This window comes from Melanerpes formicivorus, unplaced genomic scaffold (assembly GCF_026170545.1).
Source record: "Melanerpes formicivorus ecotype bairdi unplaced genomic scaffold, bMelFor1.0.p_v2 SCAF_118, whole genome shotgun sequence".
Lineage (NCBI taxonomy): Eukaryota > Metazoa > Chordata > Aves > Piciformes > Picidae > Melanerpes > Melanerpes formicivorus.
The window spans coordinates 1,128,174-1,152,389 of record NW_027142470.1 but is presented as its reverse complement, the minus strand read 5'-3'; the positions used below and the strand labels follow the sequence as shown (position 1 = coordinate 1,152,389).

General features: G+C 51.2%; 1 protein-coding gene and 1 long non-coding RNA gene across 9 annotated transcripts in view; one reads left to right on the top strand and one right to left on the bottom strand.

Moving 5' to 3' along the window:
- Positions 1-24,216, bottom strand: part of HIVEP3 (HIVEP zinc finger 3) — a 409,994-nt gene that overhangs the window by 342,798 nt on the left and 42,980 nt on the right. For 3 of the 8 annotated variants that reach the window (XM_068167466.1, XM_068167465.1, XM_068167464.1), the window contains exon 1: positions 1,401-2,463. The gene's annotated coding sequence lies outside the window, so the exon portion shown is untranslated. Of the gene's footprint in view, positions 1-1,400; positions 2,465-3,098; positions 3,210-24,216 lie in introns of those variants that run through there. The other 5 variants (XM_068167467.1, XM_068167468.1, XM_068167459.1 and 2 more) reach the window with 4 other exon arrangements.
- On the top strand, positions 1,153-4,447 carry LOC137456162 (uncharacterized). The gene is made up of 3 exons (XR_010990976.1): positions 1,153-1,333; positions 2,648-3,720; positions 3,823-4,447. It is a non-coding gene; the product is annotated as an uncharacterized lncRNA (long non-coding RNA).

The following is a 24,216-nucleotide window of genomic DNA, read 5'->3' as shown; positions in this document are numbered from 1 at the left end:
TGCTTTATTTCATGTGCCTCCCACCCCCAGCTTGCACAATTCGTTGGGGAAAACTTTTTTTGCAGATCCTTTCCTGAACAGCCAGGCACAAAAAAAAATAACAACCAACAAACCCCAAACCTACAAATACTCTTGCATGCACAGAGAGAATTGGGAAATACTGCTCCGACAGACTCCAGCAGACCAAAATATAAACTCAAACTTCCAGACAAAAGGCTAATTTCTGCCCTGAGAGGTTCATACTGCCAAAGGAGCTGGAAGATCCCAGCAAGGGCTGGATTTGGCCCTTGGAGAGGCCACTGCAGTCCTTGCTGCAAGCCTAGGCTCGCAGCTGTGGGAACACGGCAGAAATCCTGGAGCCCGAGCGAGAAGCAGGTACCGCATGGGGCTGCTGCGGATGCCTCCACCTGCCTCCAGCACCGGGGCCGACTCCAGCTCCCCAGCAAAGGACAAACCTCCGAGGGCTACATCCCAGTGCTGCCCAAACACCAACCCCCAAGCACGCCCGGAAAAAAAAATTAAGCAGGGTGAAAAAGACAAGGCAATGGCCAGGCTTTGTGCAGGCAAAGGGGGAATTCAGCCCCGGGCAGGGATCCAGCCCTTCAGATGAGGAACGGGATTGTTTTGAAGGTGTTTGTGCACGCTGTGGCACCAGGTAACAGCTGCTGCCGCTCCACGGGGAGTCCAAAGGCAGGATGCGAAGGAGGGAGCAGGGCCTGGGGACCCAGCATCACCCCAGGAGGACAAGGCACCCCGTGGAGCAACATGTCCATCTTCCCCCGAGCCAGCGGCAAGGGGTGGCTGGGGAAGACGCAGCCGGGGTGGCCGGCGGAGACGCCACGCGTGTCCCTCTGCCTGCGGTGCACGCTGCCAACACACGCAGCTTTACCTTCCACCAAGCCCCTCCATATCCCCCCGGCAATGATAAAAAACCCAAACAATCATAGCCTATAGAGCCTGGGAGCAAACGAAGTTGCTGTCAAGGCAGGCTGGATCCCTGCGCCAGGCAGGGCTAAGGAAGCAGCAGCGAGCGGCGAAGCGGCCGGGAGCGCGGCGGGGACAGGGTTACAAGGCTGGCTGCGGGCTGATTGACACCGCTAAGGTTACCTCGGGCTTGGGGAGCTCGCCCATCGCGCCAGCCCTGGCCACCCAGGGGATAGACAGGCGGACGTAGAGCTCCAGCTAGAGATGGAGATCTCTGCACACCGGGGTGTGCGGGGGGCCAGCGGCTCCTTGGCAACCTGACACCTTTCGGGAAGCAAAATGGAATCTTCGCCGTCCGGTTGTGCACCCGGCAGCAAGGGAGGAAAACAGAGCGTTCGGAAAGATGCAGGTAGAGAACGAGAGGGAATGAAAAAAAAAACGCCAAACAAAACGGAGCAAAAGCCCCTGGTGCCTACCTTTGCTGGGTGCCAGCAGGCTGATCCGGACCGATTCGGGTCGGTGGCTGTTCCCTTCTTTAGGAAATGTTCGGCTCAGCCGGTGCTATTTGCATTCTTTCATTAGCACCTGTTTCAAGTAAGGAAGGAGAAAGCTCATTACGAGATCAGCTTCCTTTCAAAATAAATTATTTATTTAAAAAAAAAAAAAAATTATCCCCCCCCCCCCAAAAAAAAGGGAGGAAAAAAATATATATATTATTATTTTTTTAGAGATGCAGGCTGCCAAATAATAACAACGCTAAAAAAAAAAAGGGGGGAGGGGAAAAAAAACGAGGGGGGGGTTGGAAAAAAAGGGGAAGGGGGGGATAAAAAGGAGGGAAAAAAACAAGGAGGAAGAAGAAGAAGAAGAAGAAGAAGGGGGGGGGGGGGCAAAAAAAAAAACCACCACATGGATATTAAAGCCCAAACTAGGCAGTTTAATAATGGGAGATCTTGCAGGTTGTGAGCATGCTCCAGCCGGAACAAATCCTTCCTCTGTTATTCCTCTGAATAAAAATAAACCACGATCAAGCAAGAAACCCAAACGGAAGCTTCCTCCTAGGATCCCTGCTGCTGAAAAATATGCAATAAATTCAGCCCCGAAGACGCAGACTCTAATCAGCAGCTGTTTTTTTTTTTCTGGATCCCAAAGCCAGCCAAAGCCTCTCTTGTCTTTCTTTTGCTTTTTTTTTTTTTTTCCCCCCACTATGAGTCTAGGCCTTTTTGAAAAGGGTTTTAACCTTTTAAAGATACAGTGCACCAATTATCACTTCTGGACGACTGTCACTCAGGGCACCGAAATAAATTAATAAAGGGGCAGCGGCGGCACAGTAGGAGCTGGGCGGGGGGGGCGGGGGGGGGTTGGGGGGTTTGGGGGGGGGGGGAGGTGTGGTTTGCACGAGCAGCCTCCCCTCGTGCATATTATTCTCGGTTATTAATAGATTATTAGAGGATTTCTTCTTTTTTTTTTTTTTCTGCTTTGAACAGGATCCTCCTTCCTTCCCTCCTCTCCCCCTCCCCTCCCCCCCTCCCCCTTATCCTCCTCTCTTTAGGAGAATAATAATAGATGGCAAACTTGCCACCCAGCTCTGGGATAAATGCACAGTCATTATAAAAATGAACAGCTGCTGGATGTGAGGTTGTGGCCGCTCCTTCGCGGGGTTAAAATTGGTTTGCGACTGATGATTCTCTGTTGGTTTTTTTTTTTCCCCCTTTTTTTTCCCAAGGCATTAACAGTTTCCATCCCGGCCGGCGGTGTGAGAGGGTTAACGACAGGAGAGGAGGCTCTGTCAAGTGCTTCCCATCAAACTGACGATCGGGCTGCAAAAGTTTGAAGCGAGCAGCCCTGGCACGGCGAAGAGAGCATTCTTCCAGGAGTGGGATTTCGGGGGGAGGGGGTTTGTTTTGTTGGGTTTTTTTTTTTTGTTGTTGTTGTTTGGTTTAGCGAATTGAACCGAAGCCCCCCCACCCCCCTCCAAAAAAAAAGCTCAGTCCTCCACTGCTAAGCCCCGCAAAGCGCTGCTGGTGGCCCCGTGTAGTGGCGCGGCTCCCCTGAGGATAGCGGGGATCCAAACTGAGGGCTTGCTGGGTCCCCTCAAAATGCTGGGTCCCCAGGCCTGGCACCCCACTGCAGCGTGCCCCGGCAGCCCGTCCTGCTGCCGTCGGCGCCCGGCCCACCTGGGTGGCATTGGCATCCTCCTGGTCAGGGAGCGGGCAGCAAGGGGCCATCCCCGGGGTGCTGCAGCTCGGCACCCGGCAGCTCCTCTCTGGCCTGTCCTCTCTGCAGCCCCAGGCATGCAAACCATCAAGAGCAAACGGTCCTCCCCCTTCCTCCTCCTCCTCCTCCTCCTCCTCTTCAGTAGAAAATCATCATATTTCATGTGTCGCTGCTCCAGCCGCGCCAATTGGCTGGGCACTCGCAGGCGGAAATGTCAGGAGCAGCTCAGCATCGCTGCCTGCCCACGGCCACCCGGCTCCCCCGGGACCACCCGGACCCACAGCGTGGGGCAGGGGGCACCGGGCTGGCCATCAAAACCAGAGGCAAAAAGGGGTTTTCGTGTCTGGAGGTTTTTATATTCCACTCTGGCTCGGGCCCCGAGGGATGCAGGCTGCCAGCAACTTGACCTTGACCCGCACGATTGTGTTGTGCTGCCAGCAAGAAGCATTTTCCGGATGACGGAGACCCAGCACATCTGCTCTGCTCCGCAGGGCCACCTCCTTCTGCTCCGGGCCATGCCGAGGGGCCACGCTAACCCATCCCAGCAGCAGCTCCGGGAGCGCAGCTCCAGTCCCGCCTCAGGTACGATGGCTGCTCGGAGGGACAATGCCTGACGAATGGATGCTTAGGGTTTTTCCTCCCCCCTCCCCCCTCCCCATTTTCAAAGTCACTGTTTGTTTGCAGCTTGCCCCTGACATCCAGACCTTGCAAGGGAGGTGGATCAGAGTGGTTCTTTCCCACCTTAATAGCTGGAGAAGCTGGGATTTGGAAATAGTGGCTTGCCTGAAGCTACCCAGCGTGGAGCAATGGCTGAAGTAGGAAGGCAGCTCAAGACTTCTCATCATCTGATCATGGTTCTTCTCAAAGATGGGAGAAAAACAAACCCAAACAAAACCCTGAATCCTGAAAAAAAACCCCAAAATCTTCTTGGGGACTGAAGCAATGGAATAACAGCATGGAATCAGGCTGATGAAAAGTGTCATCTACCTCCCCTGCACACACACACTGCCTGGCAATGAAAGGTGAACACATCCAGTGACACTGAAAAATGTTCTCCTGAGCAACTGAGCCATGTTTCCCTGCTGGGCTCTCCCCAGCACAAAGGGAGCCTGAGGAGCAGGGGGAGAGCATGACAGCCAAAAGCCAACTTCCATTGGGTGGCTGCTTACACAAGGATTAAAAACAACAACAAAAAAGGAAATATTGCATTGTCACCAAAAAAATCGAATAAAGAGGATTTGAGTGTGACATTTATGGTACAAATCAGCTTAGGAAAGCCACAATTCTCTGCTGACTGTGACAAAAAGACCTCGGTAGTAAACAGGCAACACATGGGATGGAAGGGTCAGAAGCTCCAAAGCTTCCTTCTCTGGCCATCTGATGAGCAGCCTGCAGTCCACACCACTTTGGCAAGTGGATCCAGCCCAGGGTGACAGGCTCCTGTATGGGGAGCTTGGCAGCCACCATTGCCACCACCTACAACGTCCTTTGCTGGTTATTTGCCTGTGTCAAGGCAAGTGCCTTGGCACAGCAGAAACTCATCACCACTGTGTGTCACTGTAGGCATTGAAACAACCACAGTAAGAAGGGAGAAAGGGAGGGAATCAGGCTATTAAGCAACCCCCCGCTGTCTCACTCCAGAGCAAACAGGACATGGTTCTTCAAGCTGGTCTTCTCCTTCCCAGTTCCCAGAGGAAGCCACACAACAAGATGTTTCATCATCTGCACTAGCCTGGACTTCATGTGAGGGATGCCCCAAGTCTGGTTATGGTAGGCCTGCCAAGATGCCATGGAGCTCCATGCAAGAGCACCTGAGTGAATGAATGGAGCTCTAGAAGTGCTACCACCACGTTGGCTTTGTGCTCCTACCAACAACACTGCCCTTGGGTGAGCCCAGATCACAGAATCACAGAATGTCAGGGGCTGGAAGGGACCTTGAGAGCTCATCCAGTCCAACTTCCCTGCCAGAGCAGGATCACACAGGAACACATCCAGGCAGGTCTTGAATATCTCCAGAGAGAAAGACTCCACAACTCCCCCCAGGGAGCTCATTCCAGTATTCTGCCACCCTCTCAGTGAAATAATTCTTCCTTCTCTTTCCATGGAACTTCCTATGCCTCAGCTTCCACCATTCCCCTTGTGCTGTCATTGGGCATCACCCAGCAGAGCCTGGCTCCAGCCTCTGGGCACTCACATTGCACATATTTATAAACATGAATGAGGTCACCTCTCAGTCTCCTCCAAGCTGAAGAGCCCTCAGCTTCCTCAGGCTCTTCTCATCAGGAAGATGCCTTCATCATTTTCCTGGCTCTGTGCTGGACTCTCTCAAGCAGTTCCCTGAGGTCCTTCCTGAACTGGACACAATATTCCAGATGTGGCCTCAGCAGGGCAGAGTAGAGAGGGAGGAGAACCTCTCTCGATCTACTCAGCACAGCCCTTCTAATCCAGCCCAGGATGCCCTTGGCCTCCTTGGCCACCAGAGCACATAGCTGGCTCATGGTCAACCTTTCATCCACTGGGACCCCCAGGTCCTTTTCCCCTTCACTGCTCACCAACAAGTCAGTCCTCAACCTATACTTGTACATGGGGTTGTTCTTTCCTAGGTGCAAGACTCTACACTTGCCCTTGTTGAACTTCAGTCAATTTCTTCCTGCCCAGCTCTCAGCCTGTCCAAGCCCTGCTGAATGGCAGCACAGCCCTCTGGTGTCTCAGCCACTCCACCCAGTTTGGTGTCTCCTCATGCTGCCATGCTCTGTTATGTAGACCTTGAGTAGTGACTTCTCTTCACGGGTCTCACTTCCCACACTTGCAAGCTGCTTGCACAAATAGCAGGGCAGAGTTTATAGAAGTCTTCCAAGCTGACATTTAAGCTCCTGAATGACTGGCAGCAAAACCAGAGCAACCTTCACCTTGTAACAAGGTGCTGGGCAGCTTGACAGCCTCATGCATGCAGGAGCACACAGTCCAACCTCCTGAGGAAAACACCACACTCACCAGGATGGAATCCTGTTGGAATGAGAGAATTACACAGAATCACAGACTGTTAGGGGCTGGAAAGGACCTTGGAAGCTCATCCAGTCCAACCCCCCTACCAGAGCAGGGTCACCCAGAGCAGATCACACAGGAACACATCCACGCAGGTTTTGCATATCTCCAGAGAGGGAGACTCCACAGCCCCCTTGGGCAGCCTGTTTCAGTGTCCTGTCACCCTCACAGGGAGCAATATTTTCCTCATGTATCCATGGAACTTCCTATGCCTCAACTTCCACTCATAATTCCTTTGGGAAAATGTAAAATCAGCTTAAAAATTGCCCATGGTTGCTTTACACCTCCACTGCTAGAGATGAACCCCATCACCAGCCACCCTCTATGGACCAGAGGACATTTAAGGTTCCCTTCCAGCCCAAACCATTCTATCATTTACCAGGCTTCAGCTCCCACCTCAACACTTACCAGGGATACACTGAACAAAACCAGAGACTTGGTTTTACTCCCTCTGAAACTTCAATGGAAAGGCCCCAAACAGGCAGGAGTTAGATGACCTGCATTCAGTTTTGTTCCCCAATGCTCTTTGAGCCCACTGCCATGCTACCATGCACAAGGGAAGGATGAGAGGTGTTGAGCAGTCCTGCTTTGAGGTATCATGATGGTCATCCAAGCTTCCCTCTGACCCCACACAATTTTTTAGTTCCCTCCAAAAAACAGACTCCATGCTAGAAAGTGCCACAGAAGCTGCAGCAAGGCCACAAGGACCCCCCCCAAAAATCACTGACATCATCTTGAAGCCAACCAGCTAAGTAGGGCTTAATCCTTTCCATGTGCCACGTGGAAGTTGCATCACCTTCTGCTACCAAAGCAGTGCACACAAAGCATCCACCAAGTGCTTTGTACCAACAAAGTGGTTGCTCTTGGTCTTCATTTTCATTAGGAAACATTTTTTCGTGGCAAGAGTGGTCAGGCATTGGGAATGAGCTGCCCAGGGAGGTGGTTGAGTCACCAACCCTGGATGTGTATGAAGGTCATTTGGATGTGGTGCTTGGGGATAAGGTTTAGGGGTGAACCTTGCAGAGTTGGGCTAATGGTTGGACTTGGCGGCCCTGAGGGTCTTTTCCAACCTAAATCATAGTATCAGAGAATTGTCAGGCTTGGAAGGGACCTCAAGGATCAGCCAGTTCCAAACCCCCTGCCATGGCCAGGGACACCTCACACTACAGCAGGTTGCTCACAGCCACATCCAGCCTGGCTGCAAACACCTCCAGGGATGAGGCTTCCACCACCTCCCTGGGCAACCTGTGCCAGTCTCTCACCACCCTCATGGGGAACAACTTCTTCCTAACATCCAATCTCAATCTCCCCATTCCTAGTTTTGCTCCATCCCTCCCAGTCCTATCACAGTATCACAGTATAACTTAGGTTGGAAAGGACCTCGAGGATCATCGAGTCCAACCTATCACTCCCTGACACCCTCAAAAGTCCCTCCCCAGCTTTCTTGTAGCCCCCTTCAGATCCTGGGAGGTCACAATTAGGTCTCCTGGGAGCCTTCTCTTCTGCAGACTGCACAACCCCAACTCTCTCAGTCTGTCTCTATAGAATGTTTCTGTGATCCTGTGATCCTGGAGGCCTTTTCCAACCAAAACAATTCTCTGATTCTAAGCACCTAAGCACTTTGTCCACCCTTTTCATCCGTGATACAAACTCAGCTTTCCCCCCAGCATCCTGAAACTTTCCCAGCAGTGGAAAATTGGTTGTAAATCAACATTAGCAGCAGGGAAAACTCCCTGAACAGCCATGGCAAGCCCTGCATTGCAAATCATCCAAAGCTTCTCATGCTGAACAGGGTCTGAAACCTGGGAGACCCCACCCCAAAGGGTGCATTGGTTGGCTGCTCCCTCTGCAGCCAAGCAGACCCTCATTAGAGGTGACACACTCCACAAAACCTGAGCTAATAAGTTCTGTGGGGCTTGTTAGCCGGGCTCCATGCTGGAGCTGGTCTTGCTGGGAAGTAGCATGACTGCAAAAGCATCCTGCTGAGTGGTCAGGGAGGGGACCTGCTGGTAATCAGTGAAAAGAAGGGGGCAGAGGTGGTGGGATGGGCCAGAAAAAGGGTCAGAGCCATTAGTTTTCTGGTGTTTTTCAGGTGGGACTTGCTGATAGCTCACCCAGCTGCTGGCTGTAGTTTAGAGGTCAAAACCATTCCCTCCACGATTCAATCCTCCTCCTTTTCCTCCCATGAAAGTAATGACTGAAAAACGAATTAAAAGAGCTGAAAGCATAAAATGACAGAACAGTTTGGGTTGGAAAAGCCCTCTGAGATCATCCAGACCAATCCTCAACCCAGCACCACCATGGCCATTAAACCCTGTCCCAAAGAGCCATGGCAACACATTTCTCAAACACCTCCAGGATTGAGGACTCCACCACCTCCCTGGGCAGCCTGTGCCAATCCCTGACCACTCTTGCAGCAAAGAAACTTTTCCTCATCTCCAACCTAAGCCTCCCCTGACTCAATTTCAGGCCACTTGCTCCTGTCCTGTCTCCTGACACTACAGAGAAGAACCCAGCCCCAACCTGGCTCCAACCTCCTTTCAGGAAGCTGTAGAGAGCAATGAGGTCTCCTCTCAGCCTCCTCTTCTCCAAACACCCTCCGCTCCCTCAGCTGCTCCTCCCCAGCCCTGTTCTCCAGACCCTTCCCCAGCTTTGTTGATCTTCTCTGGACCTGCTCCAGTCCCTCAATGTCCTTCTTGGAGTGAGGAGCCCCAAACTGATGCCAGTATTTGACTCACCAGTGCTGAGTCCAGGGCACAATCACTGCCCTACTCCTTCTGGCCACACTGTTCCTTGATGCTACCTCATAGATACTTCTCTTGTCAATACTAATCTGCCTAAGCCTGAGCGAGCTCCTGGGGCAGGACATGGGTTCAGGGACCAGCTTAGAGCTCACCCAGAGCTCTGGTGATGCTTTCAAAGGGCAGGAGCTGCCCCTTTCACTGCACTCTGCACAGCCCTAATGCCACGAACGTTCTGTGCACAGCACAGTGCACATTGCTCAGCAGGATGAGTCTGAGCTCCTTGCCTGGGAGTTCATGGTTCTGACACTTAATGGGCATTCTGCTGTGAAAAATGACAAAGAGCCGTGGGAGACTCCATCTTTTTTGCCTTTTTGCCCCCCAACTACTGATCAAGGCTGCTCAGCTAGAAGCAGAAAGTTGCATTTCCTTCTAATTGCCAGCTTGGCTCTGGCTCTTGGGACCCAAAGGGCAAGATTTGGGGTGGTTGTTCTGCTTTTCTTCTGCTTTCTAATAGAGAATAAAGACAGAGAGGCAGAGCCTGGCTTTGGTTTCAGCCTTCCCAAGAGCTAACACAGCAAAATCAATCAGATTCCTGGTGCCACTACATAATGCATTGCATTTGGATTGCAGTGGACTGTGGCTTAGGAAGATGCAGGAGATAACAGCACGTAGAGGGAGAAGGGATGAGTTGTAACCAGGGGAACAGACCAGAGGGCTGTGAGCTGTCAGAGCCCTGAGTGCCTGTGCCTTAGCCAAGGGATGGATCCTAATCCATCTCCTCTCAGAGCCCCCATTGCTGGCTGCAGCTGGTGGGGATTTGCACAAGAGCAGAGTGGGGAACAGGATGGGAAGGGTGCTGCTCCCTGCTATAACGTGAAAGAACAAGAGGAAATGGACTGAAATGGTGCCAGGGGAGGCTTAGTTTGCAGAATATGAAAAATGGCTTTGCTGTAAGAGTGGTCAGGGATTGGGACAGGCTGCCCAGGGAGGTGGTGGAGTCCCCACCCCTGGAGGTGTTCAAGAAGCCTGTGGCCATGGCACCTGGGGCCAGGGTTTAGTGGCCATGGTGGTGTTGGGTTGATGGTTGGACTGGATGATCTCAGAGGGCTCTTCCAAGCCAAACAATTATAGGATTCTGTGATTGTATGAAATGTTGAGGACTCCTGGTTGCTGTTCACAGCTGGCTTTTTTATCTCAGGGAGCTGCTGCCTCCTGCACAAGCCAGCAACTTGTCCCAGAATGGGAACAGCTATTGTGCTATTTGAGACTTTCTTGAAACTCATTAAGAAAAACTCTCATAAGAGGAAATAAAGATCACTCAGCAACCCTGAGCCTATTTCATACAATCAGGGAATTGTCAGGGTTAGAAGGGACCTCAAGGATCAGCCAGTTCCAATCCCCCCTGCCATGGGCCAGGGACACCTCACACTACAGCAGGTTGCTCACAGCCACATCCAGCCTGGCTGCAAAAACCTCCAGGCAGGAGGCTTCCACCACCTCCCTGGGCAACCTGTGCCAGTCTCTCACCACCCTCATGGGGAACAAATTCTTCCTAACATCCAATCTCAATCTACCCATTTCTAGTTTTGCTCCATTCCCCCCAGTCCTATCACTCCCTGACACCCTCAAAAGCTTTCTTGGAGCCCCCTTTCAGATCCTGGAAGGACACAAGAAGGTCTCCTCAGAGCCTTCTCTTCTCCAGACTGAACAGCCCCAACTCTCTCAGTCTGTGTCCATAGCAGAGCAGCTCCAGCCCTCTGCTCATCCTCATGGCCCCTCTCTGGACACCTTCCAGCACCTCCAGATCCTTCCTGGCACAGAGGCTCCAGAACTGGTCACAGAGCTCCAGCTGTGGTCTCAGCAGAGTGGAGCAGAGGGGCAGAATCCCCTCCCTGGCCCTGCTGGCCACACTTCTCTTGCTGCAGCCCAGGCTCTGCTTGGCTCTCTGGGCTGCAAGTGCTGACTGCTGGCTCCTGTTGAGCTTCTCCTCCCCCAGCACCCCCAAGGCCTTTTCTCCAGGGCTGCTCTCCATCCAGTCCCTGCCCAGCCTATATTGGTGCTTGGAATTTCCCTGCCCCAGCTGCAGGACCTTCTTTACCAACCTCTCCATTTCCAGCAGAGGTTTGTTTGTTTTGGTTTTTGTTTGCCTTTCCTTCTGTTCCTGCAAGAGGACAGCAGCTCTCTGCTACAGCACATTGTATCTGTGGAGCAGCCACATGTTTGCCTGGGATTCCCATTACATCATCTGTCCTCATTTTAGGATATCCATCCCTGAGCTTGTCTGAACACCCAAAGTAAAGAAATCTTAGCTCTATCTGATTAAAGAAGAACAAACACCTGCAGATATTCATGAATTCAACCTCGTCCTCTGATCCAGAGTTACCACCTCGTAACAAATCACAGAATCATTTGGGTTGGAAGAGACTTTTAAGATCACCAAGTCCAGCTGCTAACCCAGCACTGCCAGCTCACCACTACACCATGGCCCTCAGCACCACATCTCCACAGCTTTGAAACCCCTCCAGGGATGGAGACTCCACCACTGCCCTGGGCAGCCCGGGCCAGGCCTTGGCAACCCTTTTGGGGAGGAAATTTTTTCCTCATGCCCAACCTAAACCTCCCCTGGTGCAACATGAGGCCATTTCCTCTTGGCCTGATGCTAAATGGTAGGTGAATCCCCAAAGAAATCAAGTTTCAGGTCAGAAAAGTAGTTGATATTCAGGACATTTTTTAACTGACAACACTTTTTTCTCCTGAGGGAGACTTCATTGCTGTTCACAACTACCTGAAAGGAGGTTGTGGAGAGGTTGGTGCTGGTCTCTCCTCACAGGTAATTAGTGATGGAACAAGAGGGAACGGCCTCAAGCTGCCACTGAGGAGGTTTAGACTGCACAGTAGGAAACATTTTTTCATGGCATGAGTGGTCAGGGACTGGAATGTGCTGCCCAGGGAGGTGGTGGAGTCACCAAGCCTGGCTGTGTTTCAAGGTGGTTTGGATGTGGTGCTTGGGGCTATGGTTTAGGGGTGACCCTTGTAGAGTAGTGTTCTGGGTTGGACTTGGTGATCCTGAGGGTCTGTTCCAACCTGAGTGTTTCTGGGGGTCTGTGATTTCACTGACCTCAACACCTGGCACTTCTCACCTCAGACATATTTTCCCCCCCATCTTAGCTAAGCAACTGGTATAAGAAAACACAGCCTGGCATTAAAGCCACAGAGAACAGCAAAGCACAGGAGCACAACAGCTGGCTCTCCTGGTTTGGTTTCAGTCACTAAACAGCAATCTCTTCCACCTCAGCATCTATCACCCGAAGTGACACTCGGGGCCACAGGCATTAACTCGCCGTCAGTCTCCGTGAGGCTGCTGCCGGCAGAGCCCTGCAGTATTGATTCCTTGTCTCCACCGTCTCACCACTGACTGCAGTGCTTCTCAGGGCAGCTTATGGGGCTCTTTAGCACTCCCAGTTGCACTGGAGGCTTTGATGAGCTCAACTGTCGGCAGCAGAGGGCCGGGAGGAACCGGCTTCTGAAGCAGCAGTGATTTGTCTGGGTGTGACACCAGAGTGGAATCTGCAGTTTGATCAATCACCTCAGTTCCAGCCTCAATCCTATTAGACAGGAGCTGTAAGAGGAGCCAAGCAGCAGGATGGGGTTTGGGCTGTTGCTGGTGGGGTGGGTTGTTTCTTCCCCACTCCCCTACTCCCTTTATTTAAATCATTCCTTGTCCTCCTCAAGGAGGGAACAGTACCTAATTCCTCTGCAGCATGCAGAGGGCTGTGCCTTACCCCTCTGCACACAGATCCATATTAAACCAACCACAGACAATAACCTCAAACCATTCAGTGCAGGAAGCAGCATAATCTGCCCATGCATTAAAGGTCTAAAAAACCCCTGCCTAATGTTAGAGGAGTCTCAAGCTGTTAAGCTACTACTTAACTACGGTAATTCACCACCAAGCCTCTCCCATGGCACAGCCAGGGAGTTGTTTTCACTTTCCAATAACCAGCACGTGGCTCAGGCCCTTAATGAGTTCCTGAAATAACTGAACCAGAAGGCAAAATCCAAGAGGCTACACTGCCCAGGGAGACAAAAAAACTATATAAGAAATCATCATTAAAGCAGTGAATGGGCAGAGTCACAGACCCATAGAATTGTCAGGGTAGGAAGGGACCTCAAGGAGCAGCCAGTTCCAACCCACCTGCCGTGGGCAGGGACACCTCACACTACAGCAGGTTGCTCACAGCCACATCCAGCCTGCCTACAAAAACCTCCAGGCATGAGGCTTCCACCACCTCCCTGGGTAACCTGTGCCAATCTCTCACCACCCTCATGGGGAAGAATACAGCAAAGGCTGAGGGTGATTACAAAATCACTTAGGGAGGGTATTGCTTCCCTGGCCCAAAGGCAGCCAAGCATTGCAGTGTGTACCTGGGGCTCCACATCCCTCTTCCTCCCTGGATGGCATCAGCAATCATGTGGGCAACAGGTCCAGGGATGTGATGAGGTTGTGGATATCCCCTCCCTGGAGGTGACAGTAAGTTGTGATCATAGGACAAGGGACAATAGCTTTAAACTAGAGCAGGAGAGATTTGGACTGGACATGAGGAAGAAATTCTTTACTCTGAAGGTGATGAGACACTGGTAGGGGGTGCCTGGAGAAGGTGAGGGTGCCCTCTCCCTGGAGGTGTTCAAGGCCAAGCTGGATGAGACCTTGAGCAACCTGGGCTGGTGGGAGGTGTCCCTGCCCATGGCAGGGGGTTGGAACTGGATGAGCTTTAAATTCCCTTCCAACCCAAACCATTCTTGGATTCCATTCTATTCTATATCACCTAAAACCTCATGTTGCATTTTCCTTGTGGAAAGCATCAGAGGAAGCTGAGCCCAGGCTGCTGCTGAGTCTCATCTTGCTTCATGACACTCAGCATCAGAGTCTTTTGAAGCTGGACTGGAATATTAGCTATAATACCCTGTAATCATGCATCCAGCTGGAAAGATGGTGTTCAGAATTCTAAAGGCCACAAGCAATTGGTCACCAGGAAGTCTCCCACCGTTTTCACCCATAATAGGTCTCTTAAACTTGCATCACTGTTGGAACTGCTCCAGAATTGGTCTCCAGACCAATTTTATGTCACATTTTGGTAATGCAAAGGAGGAGGATTCTGGGTAAAATGGCTGATGATAGGAAGCAAGGAAATATCACTGATGAAGGAAAATGAGGTATCACACAGTGGAAGTGGAATGACCAAAGATCAGAGCATTGGGACTGAGATGGAGCTTCACAGTGCAGAGAATGAGCAAGTTCATAAGGAAAGGGCAAAGCCAATAATGCTGCAGGTAGCTGGAAGGTGTTTGGCTAGAAAAACAAGCTTTGGAAAGAGAGACCCAAGGGCACCAAAGGGTGAAGGTAACTGACAGGAAGCACAGCAAGACACCTTCAAGAGAAGGAGATACCTACACTGGCTGCAAGTCCCTGAGGTGACCTCATCTGAAATTCTTTCAAGCACATCTCAGAGAAATGATTTCCAGCAAAGAGACAGAGCACTGGAGCACATCTCCTAGGAGGACAGACTGAGGGAGTTGGGGTTGTTCAGTCTGGAGAAGAGAAGGCTCCAAGGAGATCTTAAAATAGCCTTCCAGTATCTGAAGGGGGCTGCAAGAAAGCTGGGGAGGGACTTTTGAGGGTGTCAGGGAGTGATAGGACTGGGAGGGGATGGAGCAAAACTAGAAATGGGGAGATTGAGATTGGATGTTAGGAAGAAGTTGTTCCCCATGAGGGTGGAGAGAGACTGGCACAGGTTGCCCAGGGAGGTGGTGGAAGCCTCATCCCTGGAGGTGTTTGCAGGCAGGCTGGATGTGGCTGTGAGCAACCTGCTGTAGTGTGAGGTGTCCCTGGCCATGGCAGGGGGGTTGGAACTGGCTGATCCTTGAGGTCCCCTCCATCCCTGACAGTTCTGTGAATCTGTGCTGTCCTCATCAGCAGCTCCAATGACCATGGCCATGGTTCCTCCACTGCTTCACAAAAAAACATTTGCTGTAGAGGGCTGAAGTTAGTCCTGTGCAACCATGTCCAGGTGAGGAACATCTCACAAACCCCACCATGGAGGAAGCAAGAACATTTCAACAAGGCTGTGAGGGATAAACACAGACTGTGGTGTGGGAAGCAACTGGTCTGCTGTGAAAGCCAAAGCCAAACCAAGCTTAAATCCAAACCTGCAGCTAACATAAACCAATCGGACTGTGCTGGTCCAGAGCCCAGCTCCAAGGTTTTTGTTTTCTTCAGTTGAGTGTTTCTGAGGACAGATTCTTGGTGTAAGCAAAAGATTGAAACCATATTTGGCATCCACTTTTCTTCTGCATGGGGCGAAGATAAACAACCCAAGCAGTTTGTTTGATTTAGGAGGAACAAAGTAACACTACTGGTAAATATTTTAGGTGAGATTTCACACAGTTTCCTTTGTGTCCAACACTTGTTATTCCAGATAACATCCTGCTTGCAGCAAGAATATATTCCAATTAAACCCAAACCTATGTCAAGCATCCCCCTGGTTGTCAAGGTGAATCATAGAATCACAGAATTGGCAGGGATGGAAGGGACCTCAAGGATCAGCCAGTTCCAATCCCCCTGCCATGGCCAGGGACACCTCACACTACAGCAGGTTGCTCACAGCCACATCCAGCCTGGCTGCAAAAACCTCCAGGGATGAGGCTTCCACCACTTCCCTGGGCAACCTGTGCCAGGCTCTCACCACCCTCATGGGGAGCAATGTCTTCCTAACATCCAATCTCAATCTACCCATTTCTACTTTTGTTCCATCCCCCCCAGTCCTATCACTCCCTGAAAGCCTCAAAAGTCTCTCACAGCTTTCTTGTAGCCCCCTTCAGATACTGGAAGGCCACAAGAAGTTCTCCTTGGAGCCTTCTCTTGTCCAGACTGAACAGCTCCAACTCTCTCAGTCTGTCCTCACAGCAAAGTAGCTCCAGCCCTCTGCTCATCCTCGTGACCCTTCTCTGGACACCTTCCTATTTGCACAGTCTTGATCTGGACCTTCAGCAGAGGTTGACCACTGGAAAGAATGAACCAAGTTGGTGTTTTTTCTTCCTTGTCTCAATTTCTGATCTCATTTTGCAGCTTCTCAGTCTAGCCCAACCCTGTGTTGACTCTGAACATCACCTTCGTCTAGTCTGCTGGCAAACAATTCCGGCTTCGTAGCTCAGCAAACCAGCACAGGACTAACCAGGTTGGAAAAGACCTTTGAGATCATCAAGTCCAACCTCTCACCCAACACCATCTAATCAACTAAACCATGGCAGTAAGTGCCTTACCCAGTCTTTTGTTTAAGCACTTTCAGGGACAGTGACTCCACCACCTCCCTGGGCAGCCCATCCCAATGGCCAATCTCTCTTGATGGGAAGAATTTCTTCCTAACATCCAGCCCAAACCTTTCCTGGCAAGACTTGACCCATTCCAGCAGGCACCTCCCCTAGCACTGGCTGTGAGTAAGCTGTCTGTCAGAAGGTGACATGCTTCTGCTGGGCTTTGATGACATTACAACATGGAAAGTCCATGCCTCCTCTTGCCTGATCCCAACCCAGGTGAGTCCAGCTGGGGCTTGAAGGAAAATCAAATCTAATATGAGCTTTCAAGTTGGCATTAGCTCTGCTAGAGGTGCTGCAGGCAGGATGGTTTAGGAGACCAAACACCAGCTGGTTTGTAGGCTTGGGAGTTGGATTTCACCCTGAGGGCCTACGTTTGGATGTTTAGAAGGTGCTGAAGCCACACTTTTCACTTCTGGCTCTCCAAAGGTGTTTTCCTTTCTTTTCTGAGGTCCTAGTTCAAGCTGCAAAGCTGTGCTCTGTGTGGTTCTCTCCAATAATAGGCACTTGGTGCCATGGTTTAGTTGATAAGATGGTGTTGGGTGGTAGGTTGGATTTGATGATCTTGAAGGTCTTTTCCAACCTGGTCTGGTCTGGCCTATTCTATCCTATCCTATCCTATCCTATCCTATCCTATCCTATCCTATCCTATCCTATCCTATCCTATCCTATCCTATCCTATCCTATCCTATCCTATCCTATCCTATCCTATCCTATCCTATCCTATCCAAAACCAAGCAGACAATGGACATCTCCTTTGGACCTTGCTCTTTGCTGATCACTTTTCCCAAAGCACAGCAGCAATTTCATGTTAGATGGCTGGACCATGCTGAGGATTAACACCTCACTGATCCTCCACCCCAAAGAAGCTCAGGAAGCCCAAGAAGGCAAACAGTGTCTGCCCTTAGGTCAGCAACAGTGTGGTTAGCAGCACCAGGGAAGCCATTGTGTCCCAATACTGGGCACTGGTGAGGCCACACTTCAGTTTTGGTTCCAAGAAGGACATTAAGGGCTGGAGCAGGTCAAGAGAAGAGCAACAAAGCTGAAGAAGGGTCTGGAGAACAGGGCTGGGGAGGAGCAGCTGAGGGACCTGGGGCTGTTCAGTCTGGAGGAGGCTGAGGGGGGACCTCACTGTTCTCTACAGCTCCCTGAAAGGAGTTTGGAGCCAGGTGGGGGTTGGTCATTTCTCCTTGGTCTCACCTGATAGAAGAGGAACTGGTCTGAAATGGTGCCAGGGGAGGGTTAGGTTGGAGATGAGGAAAAATTGCTTTGCTGCAAGAGTGGTCAGAGATTGGCACAGGCTGCTCAGGGAGGTGATGGAGTCCCCATTCCTGGAGGTGTTCAAGAAACCTGTGGCTGTGGCACTTGGGGATGTGCTTTGATGGCCTGGGTGGTGTTGGGCTGCAGGACTTAATGATCCTCGATGATCTTGGGGATCTTTTCCAACTGAAACAATTCTGCTGTCCTACCAAGCAATGAATAATCCTGCCATCAAAACAGGGCTTGAACCAGAAGCCACAAAGGCTGGGTGATGCCAAGGGGGCACAAAGAGAAGGAGGAAGAGAAAAGACCAACCCCAGCCAGCCAACCATCCTCTGGGATTTCTACAGCAGATGAAAATGAATTTACAGGACTGCATCATACCCTCAGCTCTGGCACTAATGTTCCATTTTGCACATGCCATTTTCATTCCAGCCCCTTCTATGGGATAGTTCCACGTTGGAGAGGAGAGGAAATGGTAATTTATTGCCCATATTTTGGTTTCTAATGCTGCTCTAAGTGTTACTAAGTATTATTTAAATGCAGCCAGCTATAAAATTTACTCAAGTACCTCTGACAGAAGGGAGATTTACTGAGAGTAATCCTTAGCTCCCCTGCCATAAGTCATGGGGGCAGTTCAAAAGTGTATACAAAGGATACTTAGGCATCTTGGAGTAAGATAATGTTGAGGCTCATGGCTTGGCTCCATTCTGCTGATGAAATTGCTGCCAAAATGATGGGCACTTCTGAGGTCTGAGATGATGAGAAAGGCCAAATTTGCTCCAAAAGCAGAGCTCTGTGTCAGTTTTTTTTCTCTAGGAGTCCTCAGGAAGATGAGGAATCACTTTCAAAGAAGGAAAGGGAAAATCAATCCTGCCACAGCTGCAACCAAGATACAAAATGCTGCTCTTGTTTCTTCTATGGCATTTGTACCCCCTGAAGAGAACTTTGTACAGGGCAGGGTCGTCTCCAGAGGGCAAAATCAGTCTGAGAAGCACAGAGGTCACAGCTCCCTCTCCACCAACTCCTAGATACTCTTTATCCTCATGCAAAGGGGTTTGACTCTGCTGTCCATTCACAGATTGCATAGGGCTGGAAGGGACCCTCAAAGGTCATCTTGTCCAACCCACCTGCAGGCAGCAGGAACACCTCCAACTACAGCAGGCTGCACGGGGCCACAGCAAGTCTGATGTTGAATGTCTCCAGGGATGAGGCTTCCACCACCTCCATGGGCAGCCTGTTCCAGTGTCTCATTACCCTCACTGTGCAGAGCTTCCTCCTGATGTCCAACCTAAACCTCCTCTGCTCCAGTTTCAAACCAATGCCTCTCATCCTAGCCCCACAGGCTCTTCTGAACAGTCCCTCCCCAGCCTTCCTGTAGGTCCCCTTCAGATATTGAAATGCAGCTCTAAGGTCTCCCTGTGGAGCCTTCTCTTCTCCAGGCTGCACAGCCCCAATTCTTTCAGCCTGTCTTCATAAGAGGGATGCTCCAGCCCTCTGGTCATTTCTGGTTGTTCCAGGGTCTGCATCCCTGGAGATGCAGGGGGCCATGGCTTTTTGCACCCTCCCTGTGCACGTCCCTGCACAAACATGCTCATCCCCAGCAGCCCTGTGTATCCTCAGGAGATGGGCAGCCTGTGGGCTTTGCAAGAGTACTCTCTGTGAATTGCTTTGCAAACAGAGCAGTTTTCAGTTCCTCTGCCAAGTAGTAATATTTACACAGATCTGTTCATGGGGGGAGGTCACATCACTGTTAACAAGAGACATCCAAACTGGTGCATCAGCTCCCTCCACCTCAAAACCAGGAGGAAAACCACAAAACAAAAGGAAGGAAATCTAGCAGGAAAGCATAGAGGAGCCAGGTTTCATTTCTAGGGGGTAGGAGCTATCCAAAAGGTCCTCTGGAGCCAGGACTGAGGGCTGATGTCCTGTTTCAACTCCAGGCAGACCATCACAGGTTGATGTGCTCCACTCCTCACCACTGTTCCCACTCCATTATCTGGGTAGGCAAAAGGCTTCTCATGCTCCAGACCAAAGCAGCCAAGATGTAGCAAATCAATCACAGAATCCTTTTGGTTGGAAAAGACCTTTAAGATCATTGAGTCCAACCATCAACCCAACACCACCAGGGCCACTAAACCATGTCCTGAACTGCCATGTCCACATATTTTTGAACACCTCCAGGGATGGGGACTCCACCACCTCCCTGGGCAGCCTGTGCTAGTGTTGGAGAATCCTTTCAGTAGATAAATTGTTCCTAACATCAAGTCTAAACCTTCCCAGGTGCAACTTGAGGCCATTTTCTCTCATCCTACCTCACTCTAACCTCCTGTCAGAGAGTTGTAGAGAGCCAGAAGGGCTCCCCTGAGCCTCCTCTTCTCCTGAACAGAGCTGGAGATGGCAGATAAAACCTGCTCTAGTGTTTGAAGAGGGGCTGCAAGAAGGCTGGAGAGGGACTGCATAGGAAGGCCTGCAGTGATAGGACAAGGGGCAATGGTTTGAAATTGAAGAGGAGATTTAGATTGGATGTTAGGAACAAGTTCTGCACCATGATGGTGACTGAACATTGGAACAGGGTGCCCAGGGAGGCCCCATCCCTGGAGATATTCAAGGTGAAGCTGGACAGGGCTCTGGGTGACCTGATCTAGTTGAGGATGCCTCTGCTCAGTGCAGGGAGCTTGGACAGGAGGATCTTCAGAGGTCCTTTCCAACCCAGGTGATTCTACCATTCTATTCCCACAACTGAGCAGGAGGGTAGGAAAATGCACCCTGCAGACACCTCCTGCCATAGCCCCTGCTCTTTCCCAAACTCCCTTTTAAATGCAGGCCAAACCTGGCTGAGTTACAGCACAGGCAGAAGTTTCACCTAGCAGCACAGCCACACAGAGCAGCGAAGGTGGTCTGAGCAGCCTGAAGCAAAGCTGCTCGCTGGCAGGATGCTAGGTCAGCTCGAAGGCAGCTGCTCCTGAGCTGCAGTCAGATGTTGCCACAATCAGCAGGAAGCTGCTTTCTGGACCCTACAAACACTCTGCCTGCTTGCAGCATTTCCTGCACTCCACTGGTTTAATGAGCCAAAGATTTCATGGTGCTGAACTGACTCCTTTGCAGCGTGCCAGGGCAAAGTTAAATGCTCCGTCCCCTCCACCCCTTTGTATTTCATGTCACTGGAAGCCATGTGCTTAGCCAGCTATTGGAGATCCCCTTGGAGCTTTCCCATCCAAATATTGACCCAATCCTGTGTCTAAAATCCAAGGAGATCAGCAGCCAAGGAAACTTTGGGGCTTAGTTAATGAAAGTGCACTGCCACCATCAACCTCAGCCTTTTGATCTGCCAAGGCAGGAGGTTTTCATTCGCTTTGCTCCCTTCAGAAAAGTACAGGAGCAGCTGGTTTGGGTTAGGAAGGAGCTCTGGAAATTAGAGGCTCCCTCCAAGAAGGACATTAACCTGCTGGAGTGGGGCCAGAGGAGGCCACTGCAAGGATCCGAGGGCTGGAAGACCTCTGCTGTGAGGACAGGCTGAGAGAGCTGCATTTAGGGCTAGAAGATCTCCAGAGGTGCCTTTCAACCCCTACCACTCTGTGATTCTGCTCAGTCTGGAGAAGGGAAGGCTCCATGGAGATCTTCTGGTGGCCTTTCAGCACCTAAAGAGGCTGACTAAAAACTGGGGACAGACTTGAGTAGGGCTTTGCTTTGAATATCTTTCCACTCAGCCAGGCTCATTTCCTTAGGGGTGATGGTTTGAAACTAAAATAGGGAAATTCAGGGTGAGTAGGAGCATGGTAGAGGGTGGTGAGACCCTGCCCCAAGTTGCCCAGAGGGGTGGGAGATGCCCCATCCCTAAACCATTCTAGGTCAGGTTGTCTGGAGCTCTGAGACACTTGCTCTGGAGATGACCCTCCTGAGTGCAGGGGGCTTAGACTGGGTGAGCTTTAAAGGTCCCTCCCAACCCAATGCATTCTACAGCTCTGTGGCTTAGAGGCCATGGTGGTGTTGGGTTGTTGGTTGAACTCAGTGATCTCAGAGGCCTTTTCCCACCAAACCAATTCTGATTCTGTGATTGCTTGGGCCCTTGTACACTGAAGCTGCAGGTTAAGGACAGAGTCTATCAGGATGGCATTTAACAAGTCTAAGTGCCAGGTTCTGCACTTTGGCCACAACAACCCCATGGAGTGCTACAGGCTGGGGACACAGTGGCTGGAGAGCTGCCAGGCAGAGAGGGACCTGGGGGTACTGGTGGACAGCAACTGAGCATGAGCCAGCAGTGTGCCCAGGTGGCCAAGAAGGCCAATGGCATCCTGGCCTGCATCAAGAATAGTGTGGCAGGAGCAGAGAAGTCATTCTGCCCTGTACTCAGCCCTGGTGAGGCCACACCTTGAGTCCTATGTCCAGTTCTGGGCTCCTCAATTTAAGAAGGACAGTGAGATATTTGAACATGTCCAGAGAAGGGCAATGAGGCTGGGGAGGGGAATGGAGCACAGCCCTGTGAGGAGAGGCTGAGAGAGCTGAGGGTGCTTAGCCCTTGGAGGAAGCTCAGGGGAGACCTTGTTGCTGTCTACAACTACCTGAGGGGAGATTGTAGCCAGGAGGGGGGTTGGTCTCTTCTCCCAGGCAACCAGCACCAGAACAGGACACAGTCTCAAGCTGTGCCAGGGGAAACTTAGGCTCAAGGTGAGGAGAAGGTTCTTCAACTGGCCATTGGGATGTGCTGCCCAGGGAGGTGATGGAGTTCCCATCCCTGGAGGTGTTCAAGAAACCTGTGGCCATGGCACGTGGGGACAGGGTTTGGTGGTCACAGTGGTGTTGGGTTGCTGGTTGGACTGGAGGATCTTAGAAGGCTCTTCCAACCCAACCCATTCTATCATTCTATGGTTAATAAGTGCAAACCAACAAGACTCTCCCCAGGCTTCAGAAGCAATCCCCTGCAGGTTGCCATCACACCTCCCATGCCTCAACATGGAGAGCACCACTGTTTAGTTTGCATTTTCCTCACACCCCTTTTCCCTGGAGTATTCCCAATAGCAGAGGGAATTAACAAACCCCAAACTCTATTCAGTGACTTTCTGCAAAGAGGTGGAAAAAAGGGGGGAAGGGGTGCTGGAAAGCCTCAGGGCAGCAGTTTTTGTAGTCTTCTTTGGGGATTTATTTATTTTCCTAAAGAAAAACTTTTAACAGCTCAATAAATAAAAGGAGGGAAGGGGTTGGGTCCTGTCAGAGCAGCCCATTTGTTTCCTCAGCAGACTCACACAAGTGACTGTTAGCAAGTGACAAGCAAGTGTGAGGAATGAAGGCAATGCTTTGACAGGTATCTCATGCATTTTATCAAAGGAAATTGCATCCAGAGCTATGAGGGAAAGGTTGAGCAGCAGGCATGGGCACCAGGGAATTAAATGCTCCTTCCTATAGGCTAGGGCAGCAGTGACTGCACAAAGGATGATCTTGCAGGAGAGCCTGATGGTTTGCTCTTCAAACTTCACCACCACAACAGCAAATCACCTCCAGGGTCCTGCACCTTATAATCTCTGTTCAGATATTATCCTCCCTGTCCTGGGCTGAGCTAGAGCAGAATCAATTCTGCTCAGTGCTGTCCCTTCCCAGCTGGGTCTCTGCCTCGCTGCGGCACTGTCTGCAGCTCAGGGCAGGTTTGCACAACCAGGGGCTGCTGCTAGCAGGGAGAAGCTGATGGGGAGAGATCCTGCAGAAAGGCTCTGCCTGTGACTTGCTCCTCTGCAGACCAAGGGCACTGCCACAGCTTGTGCTACAACCTTGGCAGGAAGTCAGAGGTGGTGTCTACAGGAAGGAGTGGACAGCACAGGTGACCCTCAACTGCCCAACAAGGGATTGCAGCCCATGGAAGGCATCCTCAGGAGCAAGCTGAGGGATCCCCAGGGTCAAGACTCTTCTTCCCTGGCTGGTGTCCCAGGAGGACTCTGTCCCTTCTGCCTTTGATCCTTATCCATGTGATCCTGAATCCAGTTCCAGAATCCACCTCTTGAATCCTGTTCCCATCTGCTGCTGAGTCCAGTCTGGGACTTCTCCAGTGCCTGCCCCCAGCAGCAGTAGTGGCAATGGTGCCTCACTGCCATCAGGGGGTGGGTTCCAGGTTGGTTTGTGTCTGTGTTCCATACCATTTTTCTTCTCCCAGCTGTTTCTTTCCCACCCCATCAGCCTCTCTCCCTCCTTCCTTTTGGGAAGCAGAGGGCTTCATGGAGAGCATCTGGCACTTGTCTAGTGACCAGCCCAGCCCTGACCCTTGACACTCCCCAGCTCAAACCACCTCACTGTAGTTCCTCCATTGGCAAACAGAAAGCTTCATAAAGGTTTAAAGCTGCTGGAGTTACGAAACCTCCATGACAAGCAAAGATCCATCACCAAGGCACTTCAAAGCTCCACTCCCTGCTCACAGGAGCTGGAAGCTTCTCCTGCACTCTCTCTCACACACACACTAAAATATTAATCTTTCCCCTACTGTTCCTTTGAGTTTCATCTTTCCCAGCTCTGGCACTGCTGCTCCAATGGTTTGCTGCTCTCCAAACACCAAACACACAGATTGGAAACTTAATTAGGCAGAAGCTCTGGTCTCTGAGCACCCAAAGCTGCTGCACGTTGGCTTCGGGGAGCAAAGCATTTTGTGCCTCCATGGGAAGGCATCAGCAAGGGT